Genomic DNA, 12,628 nt, shown 5'->3' on the forward strand with positions numbered 1-12,628 from the left:
GAAAATTAAAGTAATATTTTCTGTTAATATTGTTGAGGCTGGAACCCATTCAACAATGTTTTGGACATCACTATTATATTTTTCACTAATTTATTTAGTTTTCAACGTAAATAGTCTACATGACACACCCCGACCGAGATCAGGGCATGCTGGCCGTCACGCGAAGGTGACGTAGCCATGTGCGCGTGCGGAAGCTAAAGGTATAGTAATATAAAAGTACGAATCATTAAAAACCTAATAGCATACAAAGTACTAGTGTATGTGAGACACAATTCAGAGCAAGTCTACAGCAGTCGAAAAAGGAAAGATACGACATATGTACACCCGAAGGTGACCCTACAATGGTGAGTGTCTGTCAGAAATGCCGGGACGCCCTCTGGGATAGACCACCGAACTTGCTAGACCACTAGAACCTGGAGGGGCGCAAAAACAAAAGCGTGAGTGGGCAAAAACAAAGTTCTTTGAAAACTCTTTAGCAAAACACATTCTAACCCCTCGCCGTAAAACCTGTATACTTCCCAGAAAATGAACATATATACGTATGTATAGATATGTCAATCATGCTCCACATATGCCATTCATGCTCACAATATGCCATTCATGCTTTGCAATATGCCATTCATGCTTGAGAATATGCCATTACAGAATATCATAATCAATTATAAATGCTCAAGTGTAATTCACATCGAATATATATAATCTGGCAGCCGGGAGTCACCTAACGTGACCTGTACGGCTGCATATAGAGCTTCAATCTCAACTCAATATCTGAATCTGCACACGAGTCGGAACCACCTAACGTGGTCTGTACGACAAGACTGGGTGTAATATATACGCTCTAGTGCTACGATCACGTGAAGACTGTGCGAATAATCGCGGGTCACCTACGAGTCGGAACCACCTAATGTGGTCTGTACGACAAGGCTTGCACCTAACTTGGATCCAAGGCGAGCGTGTGGTGCTGGTGAACATCACGTGAAGGACTGTGCCCTGGCCCTGGGCGGGAGCACTAACACCGGGGGTGCAGATTATGAGCTCTCTAAGCATTTCAAACTACTATTGCATAATAAACAGGAATGCATAACCACATGAATACCGCTTACCTGGCACTTACCTGTGTGTCCACAGCACCAAATACACATTTATATATGTATGCCAACTACCAACGCACGTGATGATGCGTAAACAATATTCAAATGATGCATGGCATAAAACATATAACCTTTTCTATTTAATTTCTGGGAATTAATATGTATATAGGTATATACGGAAAACAAAAGCCCACTCACTGATAATTAGAAGGGTCGTAGCCCCCCTGCCTCGAGTGCGTACGCTCGTCCTCGGAAAACGAATCACCTATACGCGACAAAGTTACGAAAACATTAATTTAAAAGCACCTAAGCAACTTCTCGTAATAACTTCTCATACATTGCTCAAATTGGACAAATGAATATACCAACGTGACCTACACAACCTCAGGATCACGCCCATATTTTTAGAAAAATTTTTGGACCACGCACGCGCCCCCACGCGCCTGAACACGCACGGACCTACGCGCCCCCACGCGCGGCCCACGTGCACTGCACACTGACGGCGTCAGTTGACGCCGTCAGGAATATTCCGTTAACTGACGGAATATTCCGTCAAATCTAACCGGATTCTGTCACTGCCGTTAGGAATATTCCGTTAGACTTAACGGAATATTCTCCTTTCTTCTCCGGCGAGACGCCGGCGCCGGCGACGGCGCCGGAAAACTGGGTAATTTTCAAACTAAGTTTTCTCCTTCGTTTTTCAACCATTTTTCACGTTCTTTATACCAAATTGAAGCTTAGGACTAGTAGAATCACGTTAGACTAGTTTTAAGGCCTAAAAATTGCTAGATCATACCTGTCTTCAACTTCAAGAATCGGCCAACTTCGTACAGGACGATCCCGACGTCCAAATTCACCCAACGAACTACTCCGAGGCTCCTTGGGACCTCACAAGCACAACTACAAGCTTAGAAATTCCAAAAACAAGCTAGTTTAGGTTTGCATGAACAGTGTTCAAATCGGACCTCGTGATATCGACGTGAAAATGGTGTTTTCCTTACCTGAAAATGGCACCTTTGAACTCCTCTCAGCTCCACGAACACGATGGTGGTCTTGGTTTCTTGTTTGGTGAAGATTTGATTAGGTTTGTATGTGTGTCCGTGTGTAGAGGAAGAAGAAGAAGAAGAAGGTGAACTCGGGGAGGAAGAGAGAGAGAGAGAGAGAGACTGAGAGAAGAGACAGAGTGAGGGAATGAGGGAGGGAATCCCGGGAAGAAAAAGAAAATGTATGATTGTGTGTGGTCCTACCACACCACACAACACAAAAATACACGTAAAATAACAGCTAGGGGGGTAAAATTGTAAATTCACACGTACGTTTCGTTAGTTTCGGGACGGGATGTTACACTACAAAATATACATTTGTTGCTCAATAAATCACAAATCCGCTTCCAAATGCCTTATACAATTTTCCTTAATGCTCACGGAAAATATTTCACAAAAATAAAAAAATTTCATTTTTGACATTTTTACAAATTCGTACATAACTCGTCGTTCAAACTATTTATTTTCATATTCACCTCAACGTGAAGTTTGAAAATTAAAGTAATACTTTCCATTAATATTCTTGGGGGTGGAACCCTATTTTAATAATTTTTTGGCCTCACTACTATATTTTTCACTTTTTTTTCAACTTAAATAGTCTATTAAATATACATTTGTTGCTCGATAAATCAGAAATCCGCTTTCAAATGCCTTATAGAATATTCCTTAAAGCTCATAGAAAATATTTCGCGATAAAAAAAAAATTTTCATTTTGACAAAAAACGTGGGTTAACATTCACGATTTTTAGTTAGTTTTTACAAAGTCGTATATAAATCATTGTTCAAACAATTTATTTTCACATTTGCCTCACCGTCAAGTTTTAAAATTAAAGTACTACTTTCCGTTAATATTCTAGAGGGTGGAACCCAATTTTAACAATGTTTTGGGCTTCACTACTAAATGTTTCACTTATTTTTTTAGTTTTCGAATAAAATAGTCTACTAAATATACATTTGTTGCTTAATAGATCTTAAATCTGCTTCAAAAAACCTTATAAATCTTCCTTAATGCTCATAGAAAATATTTCACAAAAACAAAAAAATTTCATTTTTGAAAAAAAAAACATGGGTTAACACACATGATTTTTATAATTTGTACATAAATCGTCGTTCAAACTATTTATTTTCACCCTCACCTCACCGTGAAGTTTGAAAATTAAAATAATACTTTATGTTAATATTCTTGAGGGTGGAACCCTATTTTAAAAATGTTTTAGGCCTCACTACTATATTTTTCACTTATTGTTTTAGTTTTCAACTTAAATACTCTACTAAATATATATTTGTTGCTCAATAAATCAGAAATCTACTTCCAAATGCCTTATAAAATTTTACTTAATGATCACTGAAAATATTTCGAGAAAATAAAAAATTTGCATTTGTGACAAAAAAACGTTGGTTAAGACTCACAGTTTTTAGTCAGTTTCTACAAATTCGTACATAACTCGTTGTTCAAACTATTTATTTTCACATTCGCCTCCCCATGAAGTTTGAAAATTAAAGTAATACTTTCTCTTAATATTCTTGAGGGTGGAACCCAATTTTAACAATGATTTGGGCTTCACTACTATATTTTCCCTTATTTTTTTAGTTTTTGACTTAAAAAAGTCTACTAAAAATACATTTCTAGCTCAAGAAATCATATATCCGCTTCCATATGCCTTATAAAATTTTCCTTAATACTCATGAAAAATATTTCGTGAAAATAAAAAATTGCATTTTTGACAAAAAAAATGTGGGTTAACACTCATGGTTTTTAGTCAATTTTTACAAATTCGTACATAAATCGCCGTTCAAACTATTTCTTTTCACCTTCGCCTCACCATGATGTTTGAAAATTAGAGTAATACTTTCCGTTATATTCTTAAGGGTGGAAGCCCATTTTAACAATGTTTTGGGCCTCAATACTATATTTTCACTGTTTTTTTTTGTTTGGTTTTTGACTTAATAAATAGTCTATTAAATATACATTTGTTACTCAATAAATCAAAAATCCGCTTCCAACTACCTTATAAATTTTCCTTAATGCTTACTGAAAAATATTTCATGAAAATAAAATATTTTCATTTTTGACAAAAAACGTGGATTTAACACTTACGGATTTTAGTGGGTTTTTACAAATTCGTACATAAATCGTCGTTCAAACTATTTATTTTCACCTTTGCCTAATCGTGAAGATTGAAAATTATAGTAATACTTTTTGTTATATTCTTGAGGGTGGAACCCCATTTTAACAATGTTTTGGGCCTCACTACTACACGTTTCACTCAATTTTTTAGTTTTCGACTTAAATAGTCTACTAAATATGCACAATAAATTGTAAATCTGCTTCTAAATGTCTTATGAATTTTCCTTTATGCTCATGGAAAATATTTCGCGAAAATAAAAAATTTGCATTTTGACAAAAAAGTGGGTTAACACTCACGATTTTTACTTGGTTTTTACAAATTCGTACATAAATTGTCGTTCAAACTCTTTATTTTCACCTTCACCTCACAATGAAGTTTGAAAATTACAATAATACTTTCCGTTAATATAGTTGAGGGTGGACCCTATTTTAACAATGTCTTGGGCCTCACTACTATATTTTTCACTTATTTTTTTAGTTTTCGACTTAAATAGTCTACTAAATATACATTTATTGCTCAATAAATGTAAATCCGCTGCCAACTGCCTTATAAATTTTCCTTAATGCTAACGGAAAATATTTCACGAAAATAAAAAATTTGCATTTTTGACAAAAAAACGTGCGTTAGCACTCATGGTTTTTAGTTAGTTTTCACAAATTCGTACATAAATTGTCCTTAAAACTATTTATTTTCACTTTCGCCTTATTGTGAAATTTGAAAATTATAGTAATACTTTTTGTTATATTCTTGATGGTGGAACCCCATTTTAACAATGTTTTGGGCCTTACCACTATATTTTTCTCTCATTTTTTTGTTTTTGATTTAAATAGTCTACTTGTCACATCCCGGCCCAGGGCGGACCACTTCCCGGGCCCGCTCCACCACCGTAGCACGATATTGTCCGCTTTGGGCTTACCATTCCCGCACGGTTTTGTTTTTGGGAACTCACGAGCAACTTCCCAGTGGGTCACCCATCATGAGATTGCTCTAGCCCTCTTCTCGCTTAACTTCAGAGATTCTAACGAACTCGAAGCCAGTGAGCTCCCAAAAAGCCTCATGCTAGGTAGGGATGGGAATATACATATAAGGATCACTCCCCTGGGTGATGTGGGATGTCACAATCCACCCCACTTAGGGGCCCGATGTCCTCGTCAGCACACACGCTGCCAGGGTTAGGCTCTGATACCAAATTGTCACATCCCAGCCCGGGACGGAACCCCTTCCCGGGCCCGACTCCATCGTAGCACGATATTGTCCGCTTTGGGCCCCGACCACACCCTCACGGTTTTGTTTCTGGGAACTCACACGAGAACTTCCCGATGGGTCACCCATCATGGGATTGCTCTAGCCCTCTTCTCGTTTAACTTCGGAGTTCCTACGAAACCCGAAGCCAGTGAGCTCCCAAAAGGCCTCGTGCTAGGTAGGGATGAGAATATACATATAAGGATCACTCCCCTGGGCGATGTGGGATGTCACACTACTAAATATAAGGTTATTGCTCAATAAATCGCAAAACCACTTCCAAATGCCTTATAAATTTTGCTTAATGCTCACAAGAAATATTTTGCGAAAATAAAAAATTTGCATTTTTGACAAAAAACATGGGTTAACACTCACATTTTCTAGTCAAGTTTTACAAATTCGTACATAAATCGTCGTTCAAACTATTTATTTTCACCTTCGCCTCACCGTGAAGTTTGAAAAATAAAGTAGTACTTTCCGTTAATATTTTGGAGGGAGGAACCCAATTTTAACAATGTTTTGGGTCTCACTACTATATTTTTCACTTAATTTTTTAGTTTTCGCCTTAAATAGTCTACTAAATATCCATTTGTTGCTCAATAAATCGTAAATTCGCTACCAACTGCCTTATAAAATTTTCCTTTATGCTCATGGAAAATATTTCAAAAATATATATATATATTTGCATTTTTTTTACAAAAAACGTGGGTTAACACTTAAAGTTTTTAGTTGATTTTTACAAATTCGGACATAAATCGTCGTTCAAACTATTTATTTTCACCATCGCCTAATCGTGAAGTTTGAAAATTATAGTAATACTTTTTGTTATATTCTTGAGGGTGGAACCCCATTTTAACAATGTTTTGGGCTTCACTACTACACTTTTCGCTCATTTTTTTAGTTTTCGATTTAAATAGTCTACTAAATATGCACAATAAATCGTAAATCCGCTTCTAAAGGCCTTATAAATTTTCCTTAATGCTCATGGAAAATATTTCATGAACATAAAAAAAAATTCATTTTTGACAAAAAAAGTGGGTTAACACCCACAATTTTTACTCAGTTTTTACAAATTTGTACATAAATCATTGTTCGAACTCTTTATTTTCACATTCGTCTCACTGTGAAATTTGAAAATTAAAATAATACTTTCCGTTAATATTGTTGAGGGTGGAACCCCATTTTAACAATATTTTAGGCCTCACTACTATATTTTTCACCCATTTTTTAGTTTTGGACTTAAATAGTCTTCTAAATATCCATTTATTGCTTAATAAATCGTAAATACGCTTCCAAATGCCTTATAAAATAAAATTTTCCACAATGCTCCCAAAATTTTTTTGCATTTTTCACAAAAAAACGTGGGTTAACACTCACAGTTTTTTGTCAGTTTTTACAAATTCGTACATAAATCGTCGGTCAAACTATTTCTTTTCAACTTTGCCTCCCTGTGATATTTGAAAATTATAGTAATACTTTCCGTTATATTCTTGAGGATGCAACCCAATTTTAACAATATTTTGGGCCTTACTACTATATTTTTCACCTTTTTCTTTTGTTTTCGACTTAAATAGTCTACTAAATATACATTTGTTGCTCAAAAAATCTTAAGTCCACTTCCAGATGCCTTATAAATTTTCCTTAATGCTCATGAAAAATATTTCGCTAAAATAAAAAATTTGCATTTTTGACAAAAAAGTGGGTTAACACTCACGTTTTTTTGTCAGTTTTAAAAATTCATACATAAATCGTCATTCAAACTCTTTATTTTCACTTTAACCTCACTGTGAAGTTTGAAAATTAAAGTAATACTTTTCATTAATATTGCTGAGGGTGAAACCCCATCCAATCCAATAATGACATATGATGAAAAATAAAGAATGCATAAGAGCAAGTCCACCGGGAGCCATTAGGCCGACACCCAGCAGCCTTTTTGGCCCGGCACCCAGCCAATGTGCTTCAGCCCAGCCTAATAGGTTGGCACCCAGCCCAAGCTAGTCCATAGGCGGGGCCAAAATGTGTTGAGCCAGAGACCAGCCTACATGATGTCAAGATGACATGTGACAACCCGTTCCAAATTTTACGTTTTTATTTTATTTTAAAAGTGTGAATTTACGAAAATGCCATAGAGGCAAAGATTTTGACTTATGTTGACCATCGTCTAGAGAGACGTATGACTTATTCTTTTAGCATATTCTCGTAGTACTCGTGGATGTGAACGCATAGGTGAAAGCCGTTTGCGAGTCCGGATTATAATGGTATAGTTATGAACGTTTGAAAATGGCTATTTAAAGTTTAGTTATAAATTATTTGAATTCCCACCTTGTGGGAAATTGGCCAATCTGATTTTAGGCACAAATAGGAAGGAACCAATTAAATTAGAGGGAGAGGGTGAGACCCAATCAGAAATAGAAAGAAGAAAAGAAAAAAAAAAAACTCCCAGCTTTCCTGTGGGTTTTTCCACTCGCGACCACCCATTTTCTAAGGCCGATTCCGGCCAACTCCGGTGGATTTTTTCAACACCACCACCACCATCTTGAAGCTCTCATTCCCTTCTACAAAACCCACCCAAGAACCACCTTGATTAACCATGGTATGTGGCGGTTTGAGGCCACGAAAGTCGACGAAAATCAACGGTGCTCCAGCCACTCTTTTTTATTTTTCGGCAAATCGGCAAAGTGATGGCCGATGCCACCACTTGGGCTTTTTAGCCCATCATTCCAGGAGAAAAACCCAACCAACCTTGACCCCGTTGGACCACTGTAGAAGACGAATCGACACCGGGAAGTTTTAGGCACCCGTCGGCTTTGTGGGCAAAATTGACCATCTTCCGTCCACTTTTGGACTTCGTGGAAGGTATGAAAGTTACTCCACTCACTGAGATCTTCATTTCTGTGAAGTTTGAGAATTTTTGGAAATAGTTGGATTTTCCGGCAAGTCAGGGCGGCCGACCGCCACCCGCAGCGGCGTGTGGCCAGTGGGCCGCCAATGCTATTTTTAGGCTATGTCGAATGTCTTGAATTCAGTTTTGTTATTTGAATGACATAGGTTGATCGTTGAAACCTAAATTCATTACGATACCTTACTTGATGAAAATGTGAATCGACGATCCGACCGTTGGATCGTCACCAAACTTGGATACATTATAATACGTAATATTTAAATATCATAGGAATTTATGGATCGGGAATCCGTTGTACGGATCTTCCCGAATTGAATTTGTAAGTTAGTAAAATAAATGTTCACATCCACTCGGTTTTGGGCAAATGGCAGAGATCCAACCGTTGGATCGTAATGAAATTTTAATATATTATTCTAGAAACATATTGTGGATCGTTGGGAGTTGCGGATTGGAAATCTGATATGCAGATCTTCCAAATCGAGCTATACAGGGTTGTAGAACCTACCGTCGATCTTTGATCGACGGTTGACTTTTGGTCAATGGGTCTCAAATTATTCTTGAAGGTTCTTGAGGATATATTTTATGTAAATTATGTATTTTATCGGTAAAAACTTTGAGACGTGATTTGATAATTGGTTACAGGCGACGATAGATCGTGATGTCACGATGTGCGTGCAAGATAATCATAGCGTGGACTCCAGGTGAGTGGGCCTTTTTCTTTCATAGGCATATAATTGATAGTTCCACAAGCACTTCTATAGTGATCTATGCTTGTTACCTACAATTAATCATTTCGAACTACGAATGACTTGATCCCTGTTTAGGGTACGTAGGCAGTCTAACAAGACGTTAGATGTAGCCATATAATAAATGAGATTAAATAATTGAGACAATAGCCTTGTTTAGTGAATTGAGCAATGTGAAGGACATTGTTAGGAAGTGTGAGATTTAGCTTTATGATTTGGCGATTAATGTTGATCATGAATCAATGCGTAAAGAATCAAGAAATTAAAGTAAGGAAAGGTAAGTAATAATAGTTAATATAACTAGGGTCCAATTGGGCTTAACACTGATGATTACTCTCAAAAGTAAATAGTTTGTGAGTAGGGTGTTATTGATTGTACATGTTACGCCGTATTATATATTTTGGGAATATCATGAAATGTTTGGGTATAGATTGCATCATGGCATACTTATATGGATATTACCTGAACCTAACTATTGTGAATGCTTTGAAGTGCTATATGACGTTGCGGATGCCCAGGGAAGCTTCAGGTGAGTACATGTTGATATTAGTGATGGTAGTGAGTACGATTGTGTTGAGATATAGTATAGCTCGTAAACCTGCACCCCGGTGTTAGTGCTCTCGCCCGTGGCTAGGGCACAGTTATTCACGTGATGTTCACCTCCCGCACCTTACGCTCACCTTGGATCCAAGGTAGGTGCACAGTCCTGTCGTACATACCACTTTAGGTGGTTCCGACTCGTGTGCAGGTATACTTATTGAGCTATTGGCTAGCCATGATTGATGAGATATGGATAAGTCGTACAAGTCACTATAGGTGACTCCGACTTATATGCTAGCCATGATTGATGAGATATGAATAAGTCGTACAGGTCACTATAGGTGACTCCGACTTATATGTTATCCATGATTGATGAGATATGGATAAGTCGTACATGTCACTATAGGTGACTCCGACTTATATGCTAGCCATGATTGATGAGATATGAATAAGTCGTACAGGTCACTATAGGTGATTCTGACTTATATGCTATCTATGATTGATGAGATATGGATAAGTCGTACAGGTCACTATAGGTGACTCCGACTTATATGCAAGCCATGATTGATGAGATATGGATAAGTTGTACATGTCATTTTAGATGACTCTGACTGATATATCATTTTGTATTGATTAAGTTCATTTGGCCTACTTATTAATGTATGGTGGAGTTGATGGCAAACCGTGGTTTTGGTCATTTCTAAGTATGGTTTGGATATATGTATATATCTTGTACTGTCCTATAGAAAACGATAAGAGAATTACAATGAGGGGTTATTACTGATAGAAATGTAATAGTTTTGGGAAGCTTGGTTTTACTGCTTACTCACACTTTCTGTTTTGTACCCCTTCAGGTTTTAACTGCTGAGTTCGTATCGACGAGGATATATAGCTAATCTTAGTATTGGTGGCTACTTTTAAGGGTATGATTCTTACCCACATTACTGTACTTTACTTATACTCTGACATCGCGTGTAAAATGGGTTTGCTCCCACTCGTAGCGCACTCTGGTATTTAGACACTATTAGGTTCAAATTTATTCACATTTTTTTTTACACTATCACACTTTATGGCTTCGTCATCTTTCAGGTGTCGGCCAACACAGCTCGATTTGGGGTCCTAGTGGACATTCCGGGTCGGGATGTGTCATGACATCATGATATGAATTTTTTTTTTTTTTTTTTTATGCCAGGTCTCAGCAGAGGTTCGTCCGCCGAAGATGGCAAAGAATGAGATGTTGGGCTCGACTGCGACTGTTTGTCCGCGACGGTAGCAGACGATGGGCTGTCGTAGTCTTTACCACCACCTTTGATTGATCTTCCAACCTGCTAGAATTTCCAATTCGAAGGAAGATATAACAGCAAGGGTAGAGCCAGAACCGAAGTCATGAGCTGGTGGTGGTATAATGGTGAAAAGGATGGTGGTGGTGATGAAGATGAAGGTGGCAGTGGTAAGGGAAGAGAAATGTCGTTTCATCATAGAAAATAGTGGGGATTGACGGCATGGGTGGTGGGTTAGCGTGCTCTGGTTTGCTTCATTGGAGGGGCATTTTTGGGGAATTTAGAAACTGTAAAGTTAGAAATTAAAAATCAAATTGTTAATTTTTATTATTTTATAATAAAAAATAATAAAATTGACTAGGCTATTTTGTTTTAGGGGTGGAGATACATTTGGTCTATTACCGTTCATTGGGGTATATCACTGTTTACTGAGTGGATTAAATAAGCTGGGTGTTGGCGCATATTTTTAGGCGTGAACTTGCTCTAAGGGTGGTATCCGCACAATTCATTTTACCTTTCACATATTTTTTTTGTTAATTTCTATTATTTGATCATTTTCGTTTTATTTGATTAGACGGACAAAAATTAAGAAATGTGTGTGAAAGATAAAAAATTATGTGTGAATAACAAGACCCATGCAAAATTGATGAAGAATGATTAGGAATGGGATTAGCTATCCCCTAGTTGATCTGATTCTTCCCTTCTTTTTCTTTTTTTTTGTATTGGATTTTGTATGAAATAAAAACACATGAGAAGTGAGATATTCAACAATCATAGGTTTCAAGTCACAAGTTATAGATTAGGGAGTATGATTCTCTCCCCTTCTATTCTTATTCCCTTCCTTTCCTTCTTTTCAAACATTGCTTTTTGTCTTATTGTCTCTATAAAAAAATCAATATAAGATGTTGAAATAATTTAATTGTGACCGTTCAAATAAGAGGGAATAGAATGAGATAAAGATTAGGATAGGAGGGGAGAGAATCCTCCTTCGTAGATTAGATATATAAACTAGATAAACACATAATAAAAGAAAGAAAATCTCCTAATTTTAATTTCTGTACAGTGTTGAAAATTTGACAAGATTGATTTAAACGAATAATTGTCTCATGTCTTATGAATTTTACATTAGTGTGATTATACTAATCAAGTCAAGAATCTCACCTAACCCGTAGCGCCTCCCCAACACCACCGCCACTCTATTTCACTTTCTAAAACGTTGCGAATGTTAAAGAATGAGTCTAATGTAAATGGATGGATGAACTTTGCATAGGCCTATAAGTAAGTTAAGTTATTTTTTATATTGCTAATTAGTTTTATGATGAAATTTCAAATTTTTTCATGATATCAGATTAGGTTATCCCATGTGTGAAGTTAAACGGCCAAGTCACCCCGTTGTGTTGTCTACATGTTAGACTTGAAATTCGTCACACATAAGAGAGCGTGTTGAGAATGAGTTCCATGTTGATAAGAGAATGAACCTTACATGGGCTTAATAAGTAAATTGAGTTACTTTTTATATCGCCAATTAATTTTACGGTGAAACCTTAACTTTCTTCGTGTAATACAATCACAAGTACATTCCCCATCCTTCATGCCACTCAACCTGATTCCATTCAAAATTTTGCTTGCAAACAGACGACGTACTGGCTAGCATA

At 36.8% G+C, this 12,628-nt stretch overlaps 1 long non-coding RNA gene across 1 annotated transcript; it reads right to left on the bottom strand.

Annotated features, from left to right (window-relative positions):
- Positions 1-116: 116 nt before the first annotated feature.
- On the bottom strand, positions 117-2,441 carry LOC148695384 (uncharacterized). The gene is made up of 4 exons (XR_015965782.1): positions 2,093-2,441; positions 1,888-1,998; positions 1,290-1,356; positions 117-413 (listed from the first exon to the last, which is right to left on the bottom strand). It is a non-coding gene; the product is annotated as an uncharacterized LOC148695384 (long non-coding RNA).
- Positions 2,442-12,628: the final 10,187 nt, after the last annotated feature.

The sequence above is a fragment of the Pyrus communis genome, chromosome 8 (assembly GCF_041283825.1).
Source record: "Pyrus communis isolate YQ-2024b chromosome 8, ASM4128382v1, whole genome shotgun sequence".
Classification (NCBI taxonomy): Eukaryota; Viridiplantae; Streptophyta; class Magnoliopsida; order Rosales; family Rosaceae; genus Pyrus; species Pyrus communis.